This window comes from Bactrocera tryoni, chromosome 5 (assembly GCF_016617805.1).
Source record: "Bactrocera tryoni isolate S06 chromosome 5, CSIRO_BtryS06_freeze2, whole genome shotgun sequence".
NCBI classification, from domain to species: Eukaryota; Metazoa; Arthropoda; class Insecta; order Diptera; family Tephritidae; genus Bactrocera; species Bactrocera tryoni.
The window spans coordinates 76766971-76785578 of NC_052503.1; the positions used below are offsets into that span (position 1 = coordinate 76766971).

Consider the following 18608-nt stretch of genomic DNA (forward strand, 5'->3'; position numbering starts at 1 on the left):
TAAAAATAAATAAACATTAATCTAAAATAAATTTATAAATTTCTAAAAAATATATAAAAAAAATTAAATTAGAAACAAAAATAAATTAAAATTAAAAGATTTATTAAAAATAAATAAAATTAAAACTAAAATAAAATTTCAAATTAAAAAAAATATATAAAATAAAAATTAAAATAAAATAAATTTATTAAATAAATATAAAATTAATTAAAGTTAAAATTAAAAATAATTAAAACAAAAATTAAAAATAAAATTAAGTTAAAATTAAAAAAAAAATATGTAAATATCAAAAAATTGCATAAGCCGCAAAGCCTAAAAACGAAAGAAAATCCAAACGAAGCGCAATCAGCATTGGCGATAACCGTCGGCTCAGCTTTTATCAGCTGACCGAGTGAAGCAAGTGCGCTTTTGTTTGCTAGGCATTTCGCACACTTTGCACACAGATTAAATGTGAGAAAAACAAGTAAAAATGGCGGCGAAGTGGCAACGAGACATATGATTTATGAAAAACATTTATAATTTAATAACACTTTGGGAGAAGTTTGAAGTATATGGAATAATTCGATGTGTAAAAGAAATTGCAAAATGAGAATAATTATAGAATAAGTTTATAAAAAAAATGATATTGAAGAAAAATAATAGAAAATAATATATACATATACAGAAAAAAATATAATATATACGTACATACAGATATAGTTATATATTTAAAAAAAATACATAAACTATAAATGCACCATATTATTTTGAAATTATTCGAATATAAAAAATATATTGAAATTATTAAAAAAAAAATTGATTTGAAAGTTAAAAAAATCTCAATTATTCAGTAACTTACTGAAAATGCACTAAAATTATTTTTAAATTAAAAAAAATTTTGAAATTATTTAAAACAAAATTTTTGGAAATTATTTAAAAAAATTTCAATTAATTAGTAACTTTTTAATATTAAAAAATATATATATTATAAATAAACTACAATTTTTTTTCTGTGTTCAGTACCGTTCATCTTGGGCATTAACCCCCCACAGGGTTCAACTAAAGTTTAACGTAGCTGTTGTGTGTGTTTTAAAAATTATTCAAACAAAATAACTGCGTTGGCTGCAAATTTTCGAAATTTTTTACTAAAGTGTTACTAAATTGGTGATTATAAATAATAAATATGCGCATATTTATGTATGTGTGACGTTTTCCTACGCTCAAAGCCATATTAGCAAGTTTTCAACAAAAATTCTGCCAACAACAGAAGTGCATACATTTTCGCTGCAGCTGTGCGCACATAATGTAAGTAAATGCAACATATTTTTCTAATAGTTTAGCGCCGATAAAGTTATTAATTGTTTTCTGAATTCGCTTTAAAGCTTTAATACGCTTTCCAATAAAGAAGTTTTCATACAAAAGCTTAATTTTGTTCGTTCAATTTGTATGGCAGCTATATGCTAAAGTGATGCGATCTGAATAATTTCTTGTGAGATTATAGCGATAATATGGGCAGTAAGCCATGATAAATTTCGTGAATATATCTTCTCAAATAAAAATATATTTCATACAAGCACTTGATGCCGATCGTTCAGTTTGTATGGCAGCTGTTAGTAATAATAGTCCGATATCGGTAATTTCGACAAATGAAGCGCTCTTTGAAGAAAAAAGAATGTGGGTATACTTCGCAAGTCTAAATTGACTCAGCTCGTCACACTGATCATCTATTTGTTGTATATTTTTTATAGAATCTCCGGCGTTTCCTCCTACCAACTTCGTGGCATACTTTATTCAGGCAAAAAAAAAATTCTCAATCGCTTGGTTTTCGTATTTTCTTTTGTTTTTATGCTCGAACATAGAATTTTAATTTTTTCACCTCCAATTCTATATGAGTTCGGCATGCGCTTTCACTCTTCGTAAGTTAGATACTCGTTGTGAAAACGTAAAATATCTTGTGGAGTGCTGTGTTATCCACGCTGTTCTGTTCATTTTATCTTATCTTATCATATCCACACTAATAATATGTGTAACATAACTTTCAGATCAGCCATCTTACGCGCTCGCTGGTATTTCGAGAGTTATCAGCGCACACGCGGTTGATTAGTTAGCAAATTTTTTCTACAAATGAGCACAGTAATTGTGGGGAGTTAGAAAATAGTTTATGTGGTTGATGTTGTTCAGAACTGAGTAGCAAAAGAAAAGGCTGCCAATCAGTTTAGCAATCCGTCAGTCGAATTACGGTATTGTTTAGCAGTGTTATTTATTTATCTTTGTTTTTGTAACATTTCTACCTTAGTATAAAATATTTTATATGGCAGCCGATTTTCGTTATTGTTCAGCAGTATGTGTTTTGAGGGGTTACATGGGTTTCCTCGGGTAAAAAACAGCCTTTTCAAAAATTTTTTCTCACATAAAAAAATTTTTTGGGAATTGCTGTTTTTCTCAACATTAATAAACATTTAATGATAATGAATTTCACTGCCACTCCGCACCAGCGCCATCTCTCGGGTACTTGATTTTGGAAAATTAAACGGAATTTAAAAGAAAAAAACATAGATTCGTTAGTTTCTCGCGTAAGCTCTTAAATTGCCGATCATTTGCCAAATTGAAATATGTAATCTCCAGCGCCATTTAGCGGATTTTTAATTTTTGACAAAAAAAAAAAAAGTATAAGCCCCTCAGAGCAAAAAACAAAGGGACATTAGCAAAAAAAATCTACCGCGACAAATGTGATTTCCCTAGAAATTCTATTTGTGGGGCGCTGTCTATGTAGAACTGCCAAGTTCTGGGAAACGACTCTCTGCTCCACTAGTGCCTTTCAACTTTTGCATTTGTGCCGTTTTACATTTACTGTTGGCGCTCTTTTGTTTTAACATTCAATTTTAATTTTATTAAAACAAAAAACAAGAAAACTTTGGGCGTTTTCGCACTACTAATTGAAGTGGAAATACCCAGCATGCCAGTGCTGCTGCGCCGGAGCCGAGCTATTGATTTAAGTGTGCTCCGCTATTATTTGCTCTCGCTGACAGCATAATTAGGTATCGCTCGGTAGTTGATAAAACCGTTAAAGAGGAAGGACAAATAGCATTTATAAGCGCAAATGTGTTTCAATATTTTGTGTGTTCAGTTGACGTTAAGCTGTGTCCACACGGCAGTACACTTGTAGAGCGTTTTTTGTGTATTTTGTTCTTCTCGATTTGTTGGCTGCGGTTGAACAGCTGTAGTCCACAATAAAATTACGTATTGTCATTCCAACGGCATCTTGGTGCGCTAACACGTTTTCTAATCATTCATTTAAGCTAATCTAATTTCATGTCTGTAACTCATTCGGTTTTCTTATACCCTGAACAAGGTATATTTGGTTTGTCATGCTACGAAGTATGAGAACTAGTCGCTCAGTTTTTGAGTTATCAAGCTGAAATTTCGCATACGTCATTTTCTTCAGAAGAAGCTGCTCACTGGTCGGAACTACCGATATCGGACCACTATAGCATATAGCTGCCATACAACTGACTGATCAAACTCAAGTTCTTGTATGAAAAAGTTTTTTATTTGACGAGATATCTTCACGAAATTTCGCACAGTTTATTGTTAAAGACAACGCTACCACACTTAAAGAAATGTAAAGATCGGACCTCTGTTACATATACATAGCTGCCATACAAACTATACGATGAAACTCGGGTACTTGTATGAAAAACTTTTTTATTTGACGAGATATATTCAAGAAATTTGGTGTGGTTTACTACTCAAGACAACGCTATAATCTTAAAGAAAATTATTCAGATCGGAACACTATAGCATATAGACAAAACGAACGATCAAAATCAAGTTCTTGTATCGAAACATGTTTTTGTGAAGGGCATACTAGTTTATTTAACGTTTTTTTCTTGTTTCCATCCTGCTTTTCTTCTTCTGCTTTCCTTAAATCACCTAAAATTGCAAAATTTTTACTCGCACGCCAACGCCAACACCACCAGCAATGCCAAAGCCATAGGCGCCATTTCGTATGCACGTCGGGCGAAAATTGGCATTTGCTAAATACATTTCACACACACAAACATATTTGTGTACAAAACAAAATATTCTTATTAGTTGCACGAAGTAAATTTAGTACACCAATACCCACATAAACACCTAGCCGCATACGTGTGCCTTGAATTAGCTTAAGTAAAGCAAGAATGTAAGTGATATAAACAAAAAATAAACAAAAACAATAATAAACTCAAAAACAATCGACGTTGCGAATTGTCATTCTCTGCATGTGTACGCTGGGTGCAAATTAGAATTCCATTTCGTGCAGTCGCGTCGCTGGCTTGACGCATGTACGCCATCGCCTCAAAATTTGTAACAATATGCGCATTTTTACGTAGATTTTCGTTTATTGTTGTTGATATTTTTCAGAAAGTGAAGCGGCATATTTTCCAATTAATGAGTGTAATGCATACAATGCCGACGCCTATTAAATGCACATGCCTAAATGTGTTTGATTTGCTAACATTCGGCTGGCAGCGTCGCTCCACTGCTGCTTCACAACAAGCCAACAAGCTGGGTGAAAATTTATTACGAAAATTAAAAATAAGCGTATATACAATAAATTTCAGTTAAAATGGCAGCGGGCGAAAAGAAAATTGCATTTAAATAAGATGACTAAGAAAAAATTGGCAACTGGGATGAAAATCGGCATTTGAAAAAAATAAATGCAAAATACGCTGGGTTGATGAGCAAGTAAACAAGACAACAAGTGGTTTGATTGGCAATTACAGAAACGGATATTATAGCGTTGCATTGATAAAAATGTATGCAAAATTTCGTAAAGAACTAAAAAAACTAAAAATGTTTTCTTAACAAGAATTTGATTTTGGGTGGACGGTTTGTATGGCAGCTATATGCTATAGTGCTCAAATCTGGAAAATTTCTTCAGATATTGTAGCGGTGCCTTCAATAATGATACATGCCAAATTTTGTGCAAATATATTTTCAATTAAAAAGTGTTTTCTATACAAGAACTTGAGTTTGGGAGGTCGGTTGATATGGTAGCTATATGCTGTAGTGTTGCGATCTAGACAATTTCTGCAAATATTGTGACACTGTTTTAGACTATCATTCGTGCTTAATTGTGTGAATATAGCTTCTAAAATAAAAAGTTTCCCATACAAGAACTTGATTTTGTTTGTGCACTTTGTATGACAGCTATATGCTATATGTAATGTTCCGATGTGAACTATTTCTTCATACATTATAGCATTGCCTCAAGTCATAATCCATGCCAAATTTCGTGACGATATCTTTTCAAATAAAAAAGTTGTCTATACAGAACTTGAATTTGTTTGTGCAGTTTGTATGGCAGCTGTATGCTTTAGTGGTTCGATTTGAACATTTTGTTCGGCGATTGTTGCGTTATCTTGGAAAATAATCTATGCGAAATTTAGACAAGACATCTTCTCAGATGAAAAGTTTTTCCATACAAGCACTAGATTTTTATTGTTCAGTTTATATGACAGCTATATGTTATATTAGTGCTATATCAGCAGTTTCGACGGAGGAGTAGGTACTTGGAGAGAAAAGTATGTGTGCCAAATTTTAGAACGATATTTCAAAAACTGAGGCACTAGTGCGCGTATATACGCAGACTCAGAGCCAAACACCAGTTGATGATCATAAAAAGCGTGGTCTGTGATAAATTCATAAAAAGCAGTGCGTAAATTAGATTAAATAAAATAATATTAAAGCATATACATAGAAGTTCACTTAAAAAAAATAGTTTTGCTTTTTTCACAAAGTCATTATATACACACCTCAATGGTTGCTCCTAAAAAATTTTCATCGAAAACTTTTGACAATTAAATCAGGCGTTGCATTGCAGTTTTTTGCAGTTATCGCAAAGCTTCCGACAAAAACTTGCGTCAAAAGCATGAGCCTAATTGTGTATTGCAGTTGCTGCTTTCACGCCGCTTTATGAAATTGTTTTTGTTTATACCTGCCAATGCGCACATAAGCATGTATGTATGTGTTAGTGCTGCAAAAATATCGAATTGGCTCATCCGTTGTATACCACTTGTAAAAATTAAATATTTCACATTTATAAACAAAAGGCGGAAAACTACACAAAGGTGCCACTAAGCGATTTGCCGCCCGCTATCACCCCGTCGCCGCTTGAAATTTTGCTAAAAATAAGCGCTGCAATTTGTTTCAAGTCAAATAAAATATTTATTTATTTTCTTTTGCACCTAATGATCTTTTATTCCTAACACTTTTAATATGTTTACAAAGCTTCTTGTATGTGTGTGTGTGTTCTTCCTTTTTCCGCTTGCGTTTTGGTCGGTTGCCAAATTGTGTCAGTTTGTTTTTGTTATTCAATTAGTTTATTTGGTTGGTTTTTGCTTGAGTTTTGCATTAGCTGCAACAACAAATAGTCACTTTGTTTTTATACAATATTTTACAAATATTTGTTTATATTATTTTTGTAAAGTGTGAATTATTATTATTATATTATTTGTGTTTAAAGTGGCGAAAACAACTTTTGACAGCAACAACACCCAGGAAGAAACGCCGCAGACTATAAAAATGTATATAAATGAACAGCGTGATGAGCTCAGTCAATTTGGCCATGTCCGTCTGTCAGTCTGTATATATCCGCACTAGTCTCTTAGTTTTTGAGATATCTCTATGAAATTTTCCACACATGCTTTTCTGTAAAAATAGCTGCTCATTTGTAAGAATGAATAAAAATATTATACAATTTTAATATATTAATATAATACCTGAAAAAAAATGTTTAGATCGGACGATTATTGCGTATTGCTGTCATACTAAGTGACCGTGCAAATGTATGAAAACCCTTTTTATTGGAGAAGATATTTTCAAGAAATTTCGCACAGATTAATATCTGCAAGCAGTACTATAATATCTGAATAAATTATTCAGATCGGACCACTATGGCATATAGCTGCCATAAAAACCGACCGCTTTTCTTGTGTGGTAACTTTTTTATTTGTAAAGGATATTTTAGCTCGGTTCGGCGTTCATTCTCGATAAGAGGGCTTTTAATAGCTTCATTTCTACTATTTTCCACCATGACATTTGTCCCAGCGGGTTACTGCGGTCTATGAGCGCGACGGTCAAATGCCGTTTCGCAATGTCATTAGCTGCTGCCGCTGCCTTGAACGTTGTCGGTTTGGCCGCGTGCTTAACGTCTAGCTTCTCGTCTACGTCTTTGCACCTCCTCTTTTTCGAGGGCGCCTTCGATTCGCTCTCCGTCAAACGCTATTTCTTTCCATAGATATGCCCCTCAATGCGATTAACATACGCTGGATCCAAGGCATCACACCAATTTTGAGTGACGAAATGTGCCCGGTCGTTCTTCACTTTCTCTCTAGCCCAAAACAGCTGTTTCACCTATTCTTCCTACAGGCTAGACTTGCCCTCAAGATGATCGCATATTCTGACCGCCACCTTGTACCTAGCTTTTGCCGCTCCTTGCTTTGCTTCTTACTTGGGTTCTTCCAACCAAAGTATAAATAAAATATAAAGGATTCCTAAAGTATTTTTCATTAACTAGTTGAGAATTAAAAACAAAAAGTGGTGAGTGAAAGAAATGTGAGGCTAAAAATTATTTTATTGGCATTTTTCTTAGCAAATATTTTTGGAACTATAATAAAATATAATTCAAAAATAATAAAAAAATAAAAGTAAAAAAACAAAACAAAAAAAAAAATAAAATAAAAATAAAATAAAATAAATAAAAAATAAGAAAATAATAAAAAAATGTGTATCAAAAAACATATGAAAATGACTTTTTTATTAACTTGTTGAGAATTACAGACAAAAAGTGGTGCATGAAAAAAATGTAGGACTGAAAATTACTTTATTAGCATTTTTCTTAGCAAATATATTTTAAATTTTAATAAAAATAATTTTACAAATTTGTGTACCGAAAAATATATGCAAGTCATGCCAGTTAAAGCAAAAATAGCTACGTAAACAGCCCACAAACATATGATCGCAAACGCTGCTCACACGCTGCAGAGGAAAATCACCGCAAACACGACTAACTGTATAATTAACAGAGTCACACAGCAGCGTCTAATGCAAATTATGAATTTTAATATAATATTTTTAACTATACTTTTTTTATTATTTTGACACCAGTGTGCCAGACTTTGCGCACAAGTACATCCCGCCAGCGGCGTCTGGCAGTGGACGTGCTATGCATAATAATCGCAGCACATGAGGCACACGTTGTTCAGAGAAGTCTATTGCTGATGGCTGTAAAATTTCCAAAATTTATTTCACAGTTATGCAGATTTCTTCTCCTATAACAAGTGCTGCCGCTTTATGTAAATTTTGCTCTGCGCGGGTGGCTATTGCTAAACAAACAAATCAAATAAATGTTGAAAATTTGTTGAAATTCAAATAAACACGCTTAGTTAGCTACTACGGCAATATGGTTGAGTTGGAGTTCGCGCAGAGTTACATGTGTTTATGGAAGTATAGCATATATTCAGGCGAATGCTAAGGTTGGTTGAGCTAGTTGTGTGGTAATATTTTGAGGTTAGACTTGACTCTGATCAGGTTTTGGCTCAGTTTATAAGAGAACAAGGTTGAAGAAGGTTAAAGGAGATAGGAGTATTGTGAGGATAAGTTCGAAGAGGTAATATTTTGAGGTTAAATTTGACTCTGATCAGATTCTGTATCAGTTTGTATGTAAAAAAGGATGATGACTGTTAGCGTAGATGGCAATATTGTGAGGATAAGCTCGAAGAGGTTGTCGTAAAAGAAACGTACAGGCTGTAATCTCGGAGTAACAGAGCTGACAATGCAGTTATCAGCCTTTATCAGCCAGATGGAGACCATACTACTTCACAATCACCTTGACACGTGGTTAGCTTAAATGGTAGTAAGTCTAACGTGCTTCATACCTACTGTTTTTTAGTATCACTGAATATGATTTTGCGTGTTTATAGTCATCAGTGTCTCTTTTAATAAATATATATTTTCCTTTTATCCTAAATGACCTTTGACCTCAATTAATTTCAATCAACTTCCATCGACTGAATGTTTTGACTTATTCACACACATACATACACATCTACCAAGCGCTTTTGAAAAATATTTCACTCTTTCGCTGAATTTCATTTCATTAAAGTCAGTTCGCTATGAATTCCAATTATTTTATATTTTGTTTTGGTGTGAATCACTGCTGCCAATTAAAGCATTGAATTATGCACGCTTAACTGGCTTTGATGCCGTCAGACATTTTTTGGCTGGTTTTTCAGATTTTTTTGTTAGCATATTTTGCTGTTTACCATAATTTCACTAGAATTGCGTTGACACTTTCAATAAATAAGCAGCGGAAAACGCAGGCGCAAACATAACGGTAATTATAAGCGTTGGCAATGTGAGGCAATGAAAAGCGAATGCTTCTAAATTGAATTAATATAAAATATCTTTGAATGATAGTTGTGAATTTTTGTTTTTTTCGAGTATTTTATGCCTCTAAGCCAACTTAGCCCAACAGTCTATCGTTATGTATGTGTGTGTTTACGCACTTAGTTCCTCAGATATCGCTCTGAAATTTTGCACACACGCTTTTTTCCGCAAGAGGCTGCTTATTTGTCGGAATCGCTGTTATCGGGCCACTATAGCATATAGCTGCCATACAAACTGAACGATCAAGGTTAAACTCTTGTATGGAAAACTTTTCTATTTGAGGAAATATTTTTAAAAAAATTTGCAAAAATTATTATCCAAAGCAACCTTACTTAGTTTGAAGGAATATTTTAGATCGGACCACTAAAGCATATAGCTATCATACAGCTGTTCGTTCAAAAGCCAGTTTTTGTATAGAAAACTTTTTTATTTGAGGTCCCAGCTAACTCAAGACATCTTCGTGTGAGATATGTGAAACCAACGTTGTAGTTGAAAAAGTCTTTTCGTATTTCTAAATTCAACTTATGTATACATGGCTCATTTAAAATTTCCGCACGTCCATTATGTACTCACACGAGCGCGCAGTGAACTGTTACCAAAAAGTTCAACCGAAAAACTCGTATCTTCTAACTGGCAATTTCGTCGTAAACAAATAAATATGTTTCTCAAATTTATGTATGCACTTAAAGTTCTTTTGACGCTATCACACTAATCCCAACCGTTATTCACTCACTAGAGACGCAAATTAGTACCGCTGGGACTGTGAGTTATTTGTTGTGTGTGTGTTTGCAAAGGCGATTATGAATAAGCCGTAACGTATACGCACCGTTGCACCACTTAAATCACAACAGCCACAATGGCGACAAACGCATACGGGCGTGTTGGTATGCGCTGGCGTATACGTAACTAAAATTAACTATACCCGATTATGAGCTAAATTTTTATGAATTTCATGCGCGTGTGCCAGTGGCTTAATGCTGACACTCGAGCGACACGCTTAATCATTGCACAAACTACCATAATGCGGTGCTAAACAAAAGCGATTTTGCTAAATAATTAAGTGCCAATACATGAAAATGTGTGTATGCATGTGTTAGTGAGCACATTGTTTGGCAACTAATCGGTTAGCTGAGCCGTTGTGCGTCTAATAATAGGCTTTGTTGCATACACATTACTAAAACTTCAACAAAAGCGTTACTCAGCTGCTTTAATACGCACACGTACACATATGCATTGACCATGCATTAACTTCCATATAAAATAGTTATAATATTTAATGCAGTTGTTCCTCCAACTATTGGTTACAGGTGACAAACACTCTTGGCAGGCTCCAGTCTGCATTCTCAATCCTCAGGCCGAAACTTAGGTCACGTGTTAAACACAGTCATAAATGTAAATGTCAATCACATGTATTGGATTGCACATACAAACATATGTACATATACAAAATTGCAGACACACTTCGTTTGATAGCACACAAACACACGACGAGATTGCCGTTAATACGCTCTTAATACAAATTCACCATCAGAATTCAATTTGCAACATCGTTGTGCTGTCTGTAATCAAGCACACTTTGGCTGCCGCACTTGCACAACAACAATAATATTGCCGTTGCTCTCGGCCACATTCAAGCCGAAGGCTAAGCTATTGTTTTGCATACGCTTATTGAATTACACTGCTCTGTTAACTTCGGGGCAGCTAAAGTGTCGATTATTTGCCATGACAGCACATTCGTAAGGATGATAATGTCACTCCATTGTTTATTTGTATTATTAGCCATGACATTCTGCTGATGAAAGGACATTTTCCAACGCCATCTACATGTGCGTGAGTGCAGACTCTGGTCTATTGCCAGACGTATTGCCGCTTGAGCGCCTAAGTGGAGCAAGTGAGCTTGCACAAATTTTGCAAATGACATATTCGTATATGTGCAGTTATATTACAGAGTACGTGTAAGGAGTACTTTGAGGCGGACGTATGAGTAGCTGGTAGTCGAAAGTTATTCACTGGAAGTGATTTATTAACGCAAAATGCGAGCTGACACTTCATATTAAACCAATTAAATTGAATATGCTCGCTATAACTGCGCGTTCGCATGCGTTTGCATATTCACTGAATATGGTAATTTGGAAAGTAAGGCCGTTAATGCAGGCTTAAAACTATGTTAGTGTGTGAAACACTAACTTAGTTGGTTGGTGAATTTATACTTCCTTCTGCATTTAAAGACAAGAAGCTTGTGCAAAAGTAAACGGCTGTTTGTTGATTTGACAAGCTAAGCCGAGTTTTTGGTGCGTAAATGACAAATGTGGGTTCATTGCTCTAGATGCAGAAGTTTTCACTTCTTGTAAGAAAATGCCGTATCTTGCAAATGCTGAGGGAGAGTTGCCATATTTAAAAAAAATCAAATTTTTTCCAAAAACTGTTAAGGCTTTTTAAAATTGATGCTAGTTGTTTCCTTGATTAAAAAAAATACAAAAGGTGACGGAGAATTGCCATATTTTAAAAAAATGTTTTAAACTTTTCCACAAACTATTTAGGCTTTATAAAATTGATATTAATTGCTTCCTCGAAATTAAAAAAAAAAAGGGGCGGAGAGTTGCCATTTTTTTTTTTAATTTTTAACATTTTTCCAAAAAAGTTTTTTCCAAAAATTGAAAGACTTTTTAAATTCGATACTAGTTGTTTCCTTGAAATTAAAAAAAAAAAAAAACAAAATGTGACGGACGGTTGCCATATTTAAAAAAAAGTTTTTTTTTCAAAAACTGCTTGGGATTTTTAAAATTGAACCAAGAAAATACTTGCCATATATTAAAACAAGTTTACAATTTTTTCAAAAATTTAAAGACTTTTTAAAATTGTTACTTTTACTACTAATTACTAGTTGTTTCCTTGAAATTAAAAAAAAAAATAAAAGATGACGGAGAGTTGCCATATTTTGAAAAAAGTTTCTAATTTTTCCAAAAATTGCTTAGGCTTTTTAAAATTTATACCTTGAATTTAAAAAAACGTAGATAAATAGCAAATTAGTTGAGAAGTCCCCGGCTTGCCATAGTACTCGTAAAGCACCTTTTTTGGCAACATACTAGTTGCCTTCAAGAGCGATAAACTGGTTATAGCGATCCTCCAACTTTGTAGTACGATTTGTATTTTGCTTCAAAATAGACCTCAGTTTCTGTGATCACCTCTTCATTCACCAAAAATTTCTACACAGCGAGCATTTTTTGAGCACTGAGAACAGCAAATAGTCGCTGGGACCGAGAGTTGGAAAATATGGTAGACGCGGAAGCAAGTTGAAATCCAATTACTGGATTTTTGCTATCCTTCTCACTAAAGATTTGTTAGGATCTTATGATCAATTATATAGGAGCCTTAGCTACCGAAACGGACCAGCGTTCTAAGCTGTCGAAGTGAGATCCCTGTTAGGATCGACCTCTTAACCAAATCTAACCTCGACTGTATGCTATGTAGAGCCATTTTGTTAGAACCAAAGGTCGTCAACATCAATATCCTCCAACTCAGGCACGAAAAGGTCATTAACCCGGCTCTGTTGCGTTTTCCTTTGACTGGCATCTCAACAATGGCATGTGGATTATCATCATTTTACGTACCTTTTCAACCAAAAGTGAGCTTCATCGCTGAACACCATTTTCTTTTGTATATCTAGATCGATTCCCATTTCGTTTTAGACCAAATCCTTAATAAATCCAATACTGAATGTATGCTGGTCCCAATAATGTCACATGACTGTCTTGCAATATCAGTTTGCCCACTGCATCAATTGTTTCCGTAGCAAGAACAGAATTGGGGCGACCTTCACGAAATTCGACCTTGATTGAATTCACTTCATCTTCGATAAACACTAGTCCTTGATGAAGCTTCATTGCCAAAAATTGGATCATCGATGCACCGTATCTGAGTTAATTCACGTCGAAAGTTCTAAAAATAAATAGCGCCAAATTGTTTATGATTTAAGTCCATTTTTTGGCCGAAATGGATATTTGAAGTTACTGTAAACAACAGAAGAAGTGGCTGACTTAATTCACGTCAAAAGTTGTAAAAATAAATAGCGTGAAAACTTTCGCGATTTAATTAAATTTTTGGCGGAGTTGAATATTTTAAGTTACTGTAAACAACACAAGTAGCGGTTGACTTAATCCACGTCGAAAGTTCTTAAAATATATATGCGAAAATTTACGCCATTTAAATAAGTTTTTGCCCGAGTTGAATATTTTAAGTTACTGTAAACAACAAAAATAATATAAACAAATTTATATAATTTACTAATTTATATAATATATATATGTATATACAAAGTTCAAGCATGTACATATGCCTAATATACACAGCCGCGCTCTCGTTTTTATCAGCACTCGATAGTCGATAATTCAAATTATTGTGCTTGTTGTTGTCCAGCTTCATTCGGCATGTTCGAACCTCGGCAATGCTCGGCGACAGCACCGCTCTGCCTAACGCCGTCACACGATTTTATTTTTAAATTGATTTCCATAATTTAACGCCCGTCATGTCGCCCACCGCCCGCCGCTGCTGCCTGCGGCGGCATCTGTTAATTTAATAACCAAGGCAAGTAAGTAAATTTAATTAGCGTAGCGCTAAGTGATCACACGGTTTTAACTAGTTAGCATAATTGTACTAAACATTTTCTTACACATTTTCGAGTTCGCGTTCGAATTCGAATTCGTTGATACGCTTAATGCCAGCGGACACGGTTTGTATTGACTTCGCGATTTTTGCAAAACCCTTACCCACCGCTCACCGGCGCTTAACGCCCACATTTTGTCAGCTGTGTGTGTGTGTGCGGGCGTAAAAAATCGGCAGCCAAATCTAGAGTCTTGTTCTGTGCTTGAAACGCTTATTGTAGCATAAATTGCGTGGGTATGCGGTAACAACAAAAGCAAATCGCAAATTTTATAGCAATTTATGGCAAAAGCAAATTCTTGCAATATCTGTGCTTCGCTGCTTTTATTTACATTTTTATAGCAACTATTTTCGTTTTTCTTTTTTGCTTAGACAAATTCATAATAATTTTCTGGTCACGTTTCGAATTTACGTTGCTAAAGTCTCGAATTTCAGCAATAAAAATTAGCGTGAAATATTCAAAGACCGGAGCTCGTTGAAAGTAAACAAAGAAACCGTACAGACTTATTTTGAATTATATAATATGGCTATACCGTTTGCAGTTGCACGGGGTATTCTGAGGCAGTCGCTGGAATTTGAAAATGTCTGTACTCAGTTTTTATAAAATTTGCTCTAATTCCAGCCAATATATGCACTATTTTTGATTTATATAAAAAATCATATCAAGCCATAAGGTAGAGCACTATTTATGAATGTTTCCGAAGACTTAAAGCATCCTATTTTTCTACTTTGGAGTTAAAAAAAATATATTATTACACGACTTTCTAGGTTATTTGCAACTTAGTTCTTAGGTTGATGTGAATTTTTGGCTAAACTTTTGACTTAGTACTATATTCTTTCATAGAAGCTTAGCGAACGTGGTCCATAAAAGATATATTAAAGAAGCCGGCTTAAGTCCTTGTTTACCATCGCCGATCAAAGCAAGAAATCATGTCCTTTTACAGATAACGTTATAGAATACCGCGACAGAGATCACAAATATCACAATGAGGGAGCTGAAACACTCCTTCTTTTATGTAGGGGAAGCATCAAAAGCCGGAGTGCGGAACTTCAATCCGCCAAAACTAACCTACTCCCAGCTCCAGACTATCCTAAGGTACCACCTGATTAAGTATTACTTCGTGGGAGCGATAAGACATTTAAGTCTTCTCTATGGTACGGACTGACGGACGCCTACTCCGCTAAATATGTCTCAGTTTTGTCATGATTGAGGCTGCCGTTCACCGATGGACAATTCGGACTAATGTCATGCTCATCACCTATGTCCACTTAGGATTTGGGTTAGGTGGAAATCCAAGTCGATCGACGAATAGATGTCCGGGATTAGTCTGTAGGTCCAACGTCTGGTACTCGCTGGTACTCGGCACCCTGGATGTCAATGGGCATCATACTGGTTATTATTGGTGTCACTTGATATTGTTCGGAAAGCACTGACAACTCTTAGTGCCGACAGCCTGTGCACTGTGCTTATTTGTCTGACATATGCTTTGACGCCTAGCGCCTGGATCCATATTGGTGCCGCATATAACACAACCGATCTCAATACCTTTGCGAGTAAAAAACGACGGCTGGAACGCACGAAGCCATCATTCTTGATAAGGCGTTCAGAATTTGATTCGCTTTACCTACAGTGTATCCTAGGTCACCCTTAAATTTGAGTCTTGAGGCTATTATCACTCCCAGATATTTAGTTGTGACTGTGAATGATCACGCACTTACCTAAGGTGAGAGATATACTTTCCCCCACTTTTCTTGTACATATGAGCATGACTTCTGTCTTTTGCTCAACTACTTCTAAACTCATTGAGGAGAAAGATTGACGTAGACCATTTATGCACTCATTGCGTTTGCTCTGGAGGTAGTCTAGGTGTTTAGCCTTGCTACCACTATATGGACGTTTTGTGTAAGCAATTAATTTAACGCTTTTCCGTTGGTGTCTCCATAGCACCCCATCAAACATTCCATAGAAGGGGGCCTAGTACAAAGCTTTGCCGAGCTCCACTCGAAATAGATGCCTTCATCAGTATCGAAAAATAGTCGCCTGTTTTCAAAATAATTCTGAATAATTTCCATATTATATTGAGGAGCGCGTATGTCATACAGAGCCTTAATTATGTTTGTCCACTTTGTTGAGGCATTTTTCACATTCAGGCTTAATCAGCGTGATATATTTTTTTTGTTCCGCCCTTCCATCGCTTGCCACATACTGCGCATTTTGCAGTGTCAACAACGTACGTCAATGATAGACCTATTTTTTTATAAAGCCGTATTGTCTTTCTGATAATCCGCCAGCTTGGATTGCTAACTCCAAGCGGTTTCTAACTATTCTGTCGTACACTTTGCCAATTGTTTCAAGCAATCACAGAGGTTCATGCGGGTTCCTCCGGAGGATTTTTTGTTATAGGCAGTAGAACCAATTGCTTGAGTTTCCATGGGTCGAGAAATATTCCTTCTTTAGCTGAAATACCGCAGTCTTCTATGTATGTATTAAAATGCTCTCCTGTATCGTCGAAACCTTTGATTCTATCGCATATTCGTCGATTCTATCCCCTTTATGGCTCTTCCGGTTTATTCTGAGTTTTATTTTGATGCTGTAGCAGCCTTGGACAATAATATTTGCTAAATCTATCTGGATATTTCGTCAAATAAAAATGTTTTGAAACAAAATCTTGATTTTGATCGTTCAGTTTGTACGATACCTATATGATACAGTGGTTGGATCTGGAATTTTTTTTCATATATTGTAGCATTACCTTTGATATTAATCTCCTTCGAATTTGGCCAAGATTCTTGTCAAATAAAGAAGTTTTTAATAAAAGAACTTGATTTTGGTCGTTCAGTTTGTATGACCGTTATTTGATAAGGTAGTCTGATCTGGAAAGTTTCTTCAGATATTGTAGCGTTAGTCCAAAAGAGATTTTCATACAAGGACTTAATTTTGATCGCTCAGTATGTGTAACAGCTATCTATGTACATATATGCTATAGTCATATGAATAATTTTTCGGATATTGTAGCGATGCTTTGACTAATAAATCATGCCGAATAATATGAAGATACCTTGCCAATTAAAAAAAGTTGTTCATATAGTGACTTGAGTTTGATCGGTCAGTTTGTATGTTAGCTATTAGCACTAAAGAACCAATATCGACGATTTCAACAAATAAGCAGATTCGTTAGGAGAAAACAGCATGTGCAAAATTTCGGATTGAGATCGTCAAAACTGAAGGACTAGTTGGTATATATACGAGTAGACGGACAGAAAAACGTACATGGCTTTAGTCGACTCAGCCCGTTAACCTAATCATTTATATGCTTATATATTTTATATGATTTCCGTTTTATATACCTTTATTAGTGGTTAAAAACCAGAGTTCTTGCGATAACTGGTATTAATTGCTTTTAGCTAATTCTAAGCGGACACTTTTGGTAAAATGCAAAACCAGAAATTAGTTTTTTGCATTGTTCCAACATCTGCTGTTTGTTTTTGTTGCTTTCAATTAACATGTTGTAAAAAATAATTGAGTTATTTAGTTCATGTATTAATTTTTTGGAAGCTTCTACACAAGAGCGACTCTTCCGCCATGCGTCACGGAAGCGACGACAATAAACCTTGCAGACTTACGTATATATATATCCACACGTTTTTATATAAATAGAGCAAAGCCTACAACAGATTTGTCTATTTAAAAATATTTATTTATGTAAATTTTATGCCACTGTGTGAATAAAGCGCACAAGTTGACGGAAAGAGGGCAGCGAACGGCCTAGAGGCCTAAAAACAAATAGCCGCCGGCGTCCGATTTCGCCGAAAAACTGGCGCGTTTAGATTGAAGACAGAGCGGCGCAATACGAATATAAGAATTACACACTCAAAAAAAAAAATGTTCGAAAAGTCACGAAACTGGCGCACTTCAGACAAGGAAATTTGCAAAAAAATGAATAAAGTAATGAAAACGAAGCAGACTCGCTTCGCAAATACAAAGAAAACAACGCCAAGACAAATAAATATGCATAAATCAACAATAAAACAATTATTATAGGCTTCAGTGAATACTAAATTTTTATGCGTGAAATGTACAAAATCTTACACGAAAGACATAATAAAGGGGGAATTACTTAAAAGCAGTAACAACATTGTACAAAAAGGTCGTGTTATTATAAAGAAACGACGAGAGAAAGAAACCCAATATTATTATTATAAAAAACCGGTGAGAGAAAAAAAAAACAATAACAAAACCAAAAAAAAAGAAACAAAAAAAAACGTTAACTAGTTGGCATACCCCTCACAAATAAAGAAGTTTCCATACAAGAATCTGATTTTGAACGTTTAATTTGCATGACAACTATAAGATATAGTGTTCCGATTTGGAAAATTTCTCGAGATCTTGTACGAATAGTTTAGAGCATTATTTGTGGTAAATTTCCTAGGGATATATCGTCAAATAAAAAAGTTTTCATATAAAAACTTAATTTTGATCGATCAGTTTGTATAACAGCTATATGCTATAGTGCTCCAATATAAACAATTCCTTCGAA

At 34.8% G+C, this 18608-nt stretch overlaps 1 protein-coding gene and 1 pseudogene across 4 annotated transcripts in view; one reads left to right on the forward strand and one right to left on the reverse strand.

Annotated features, from left to right (window-relative positions):
* The window catches only part of LOC120776776 (receptor-type guanylate cyclase Gyc76C-like), a 132582-nt gene that overhangs the window by 11389 nt on the left and 102585 nt on the right, over positions 1-18608 (forward strand). For 2 of the 4 annotated variants that reach the window (XM_040107752.1, XM_040107751.1), the window contains one exon: positions 1000-1284. The exons of the other annotated variants lie outside the window; for them this stretch is intronic. The gene's annotated coding sequence lies outside the window, so the exon portion shown is untranslated. The remainder of the gene's footprint in view (positions 1-999; positions 1285-18608) is intronic. 4 annotated transcript variants of the gene reach the window in all.
* LOC120778420 overlaps positions 6971-18608 on the reverse strand; it is a 44713-nt pseudogene continuing 33075 nt past the window's right edge.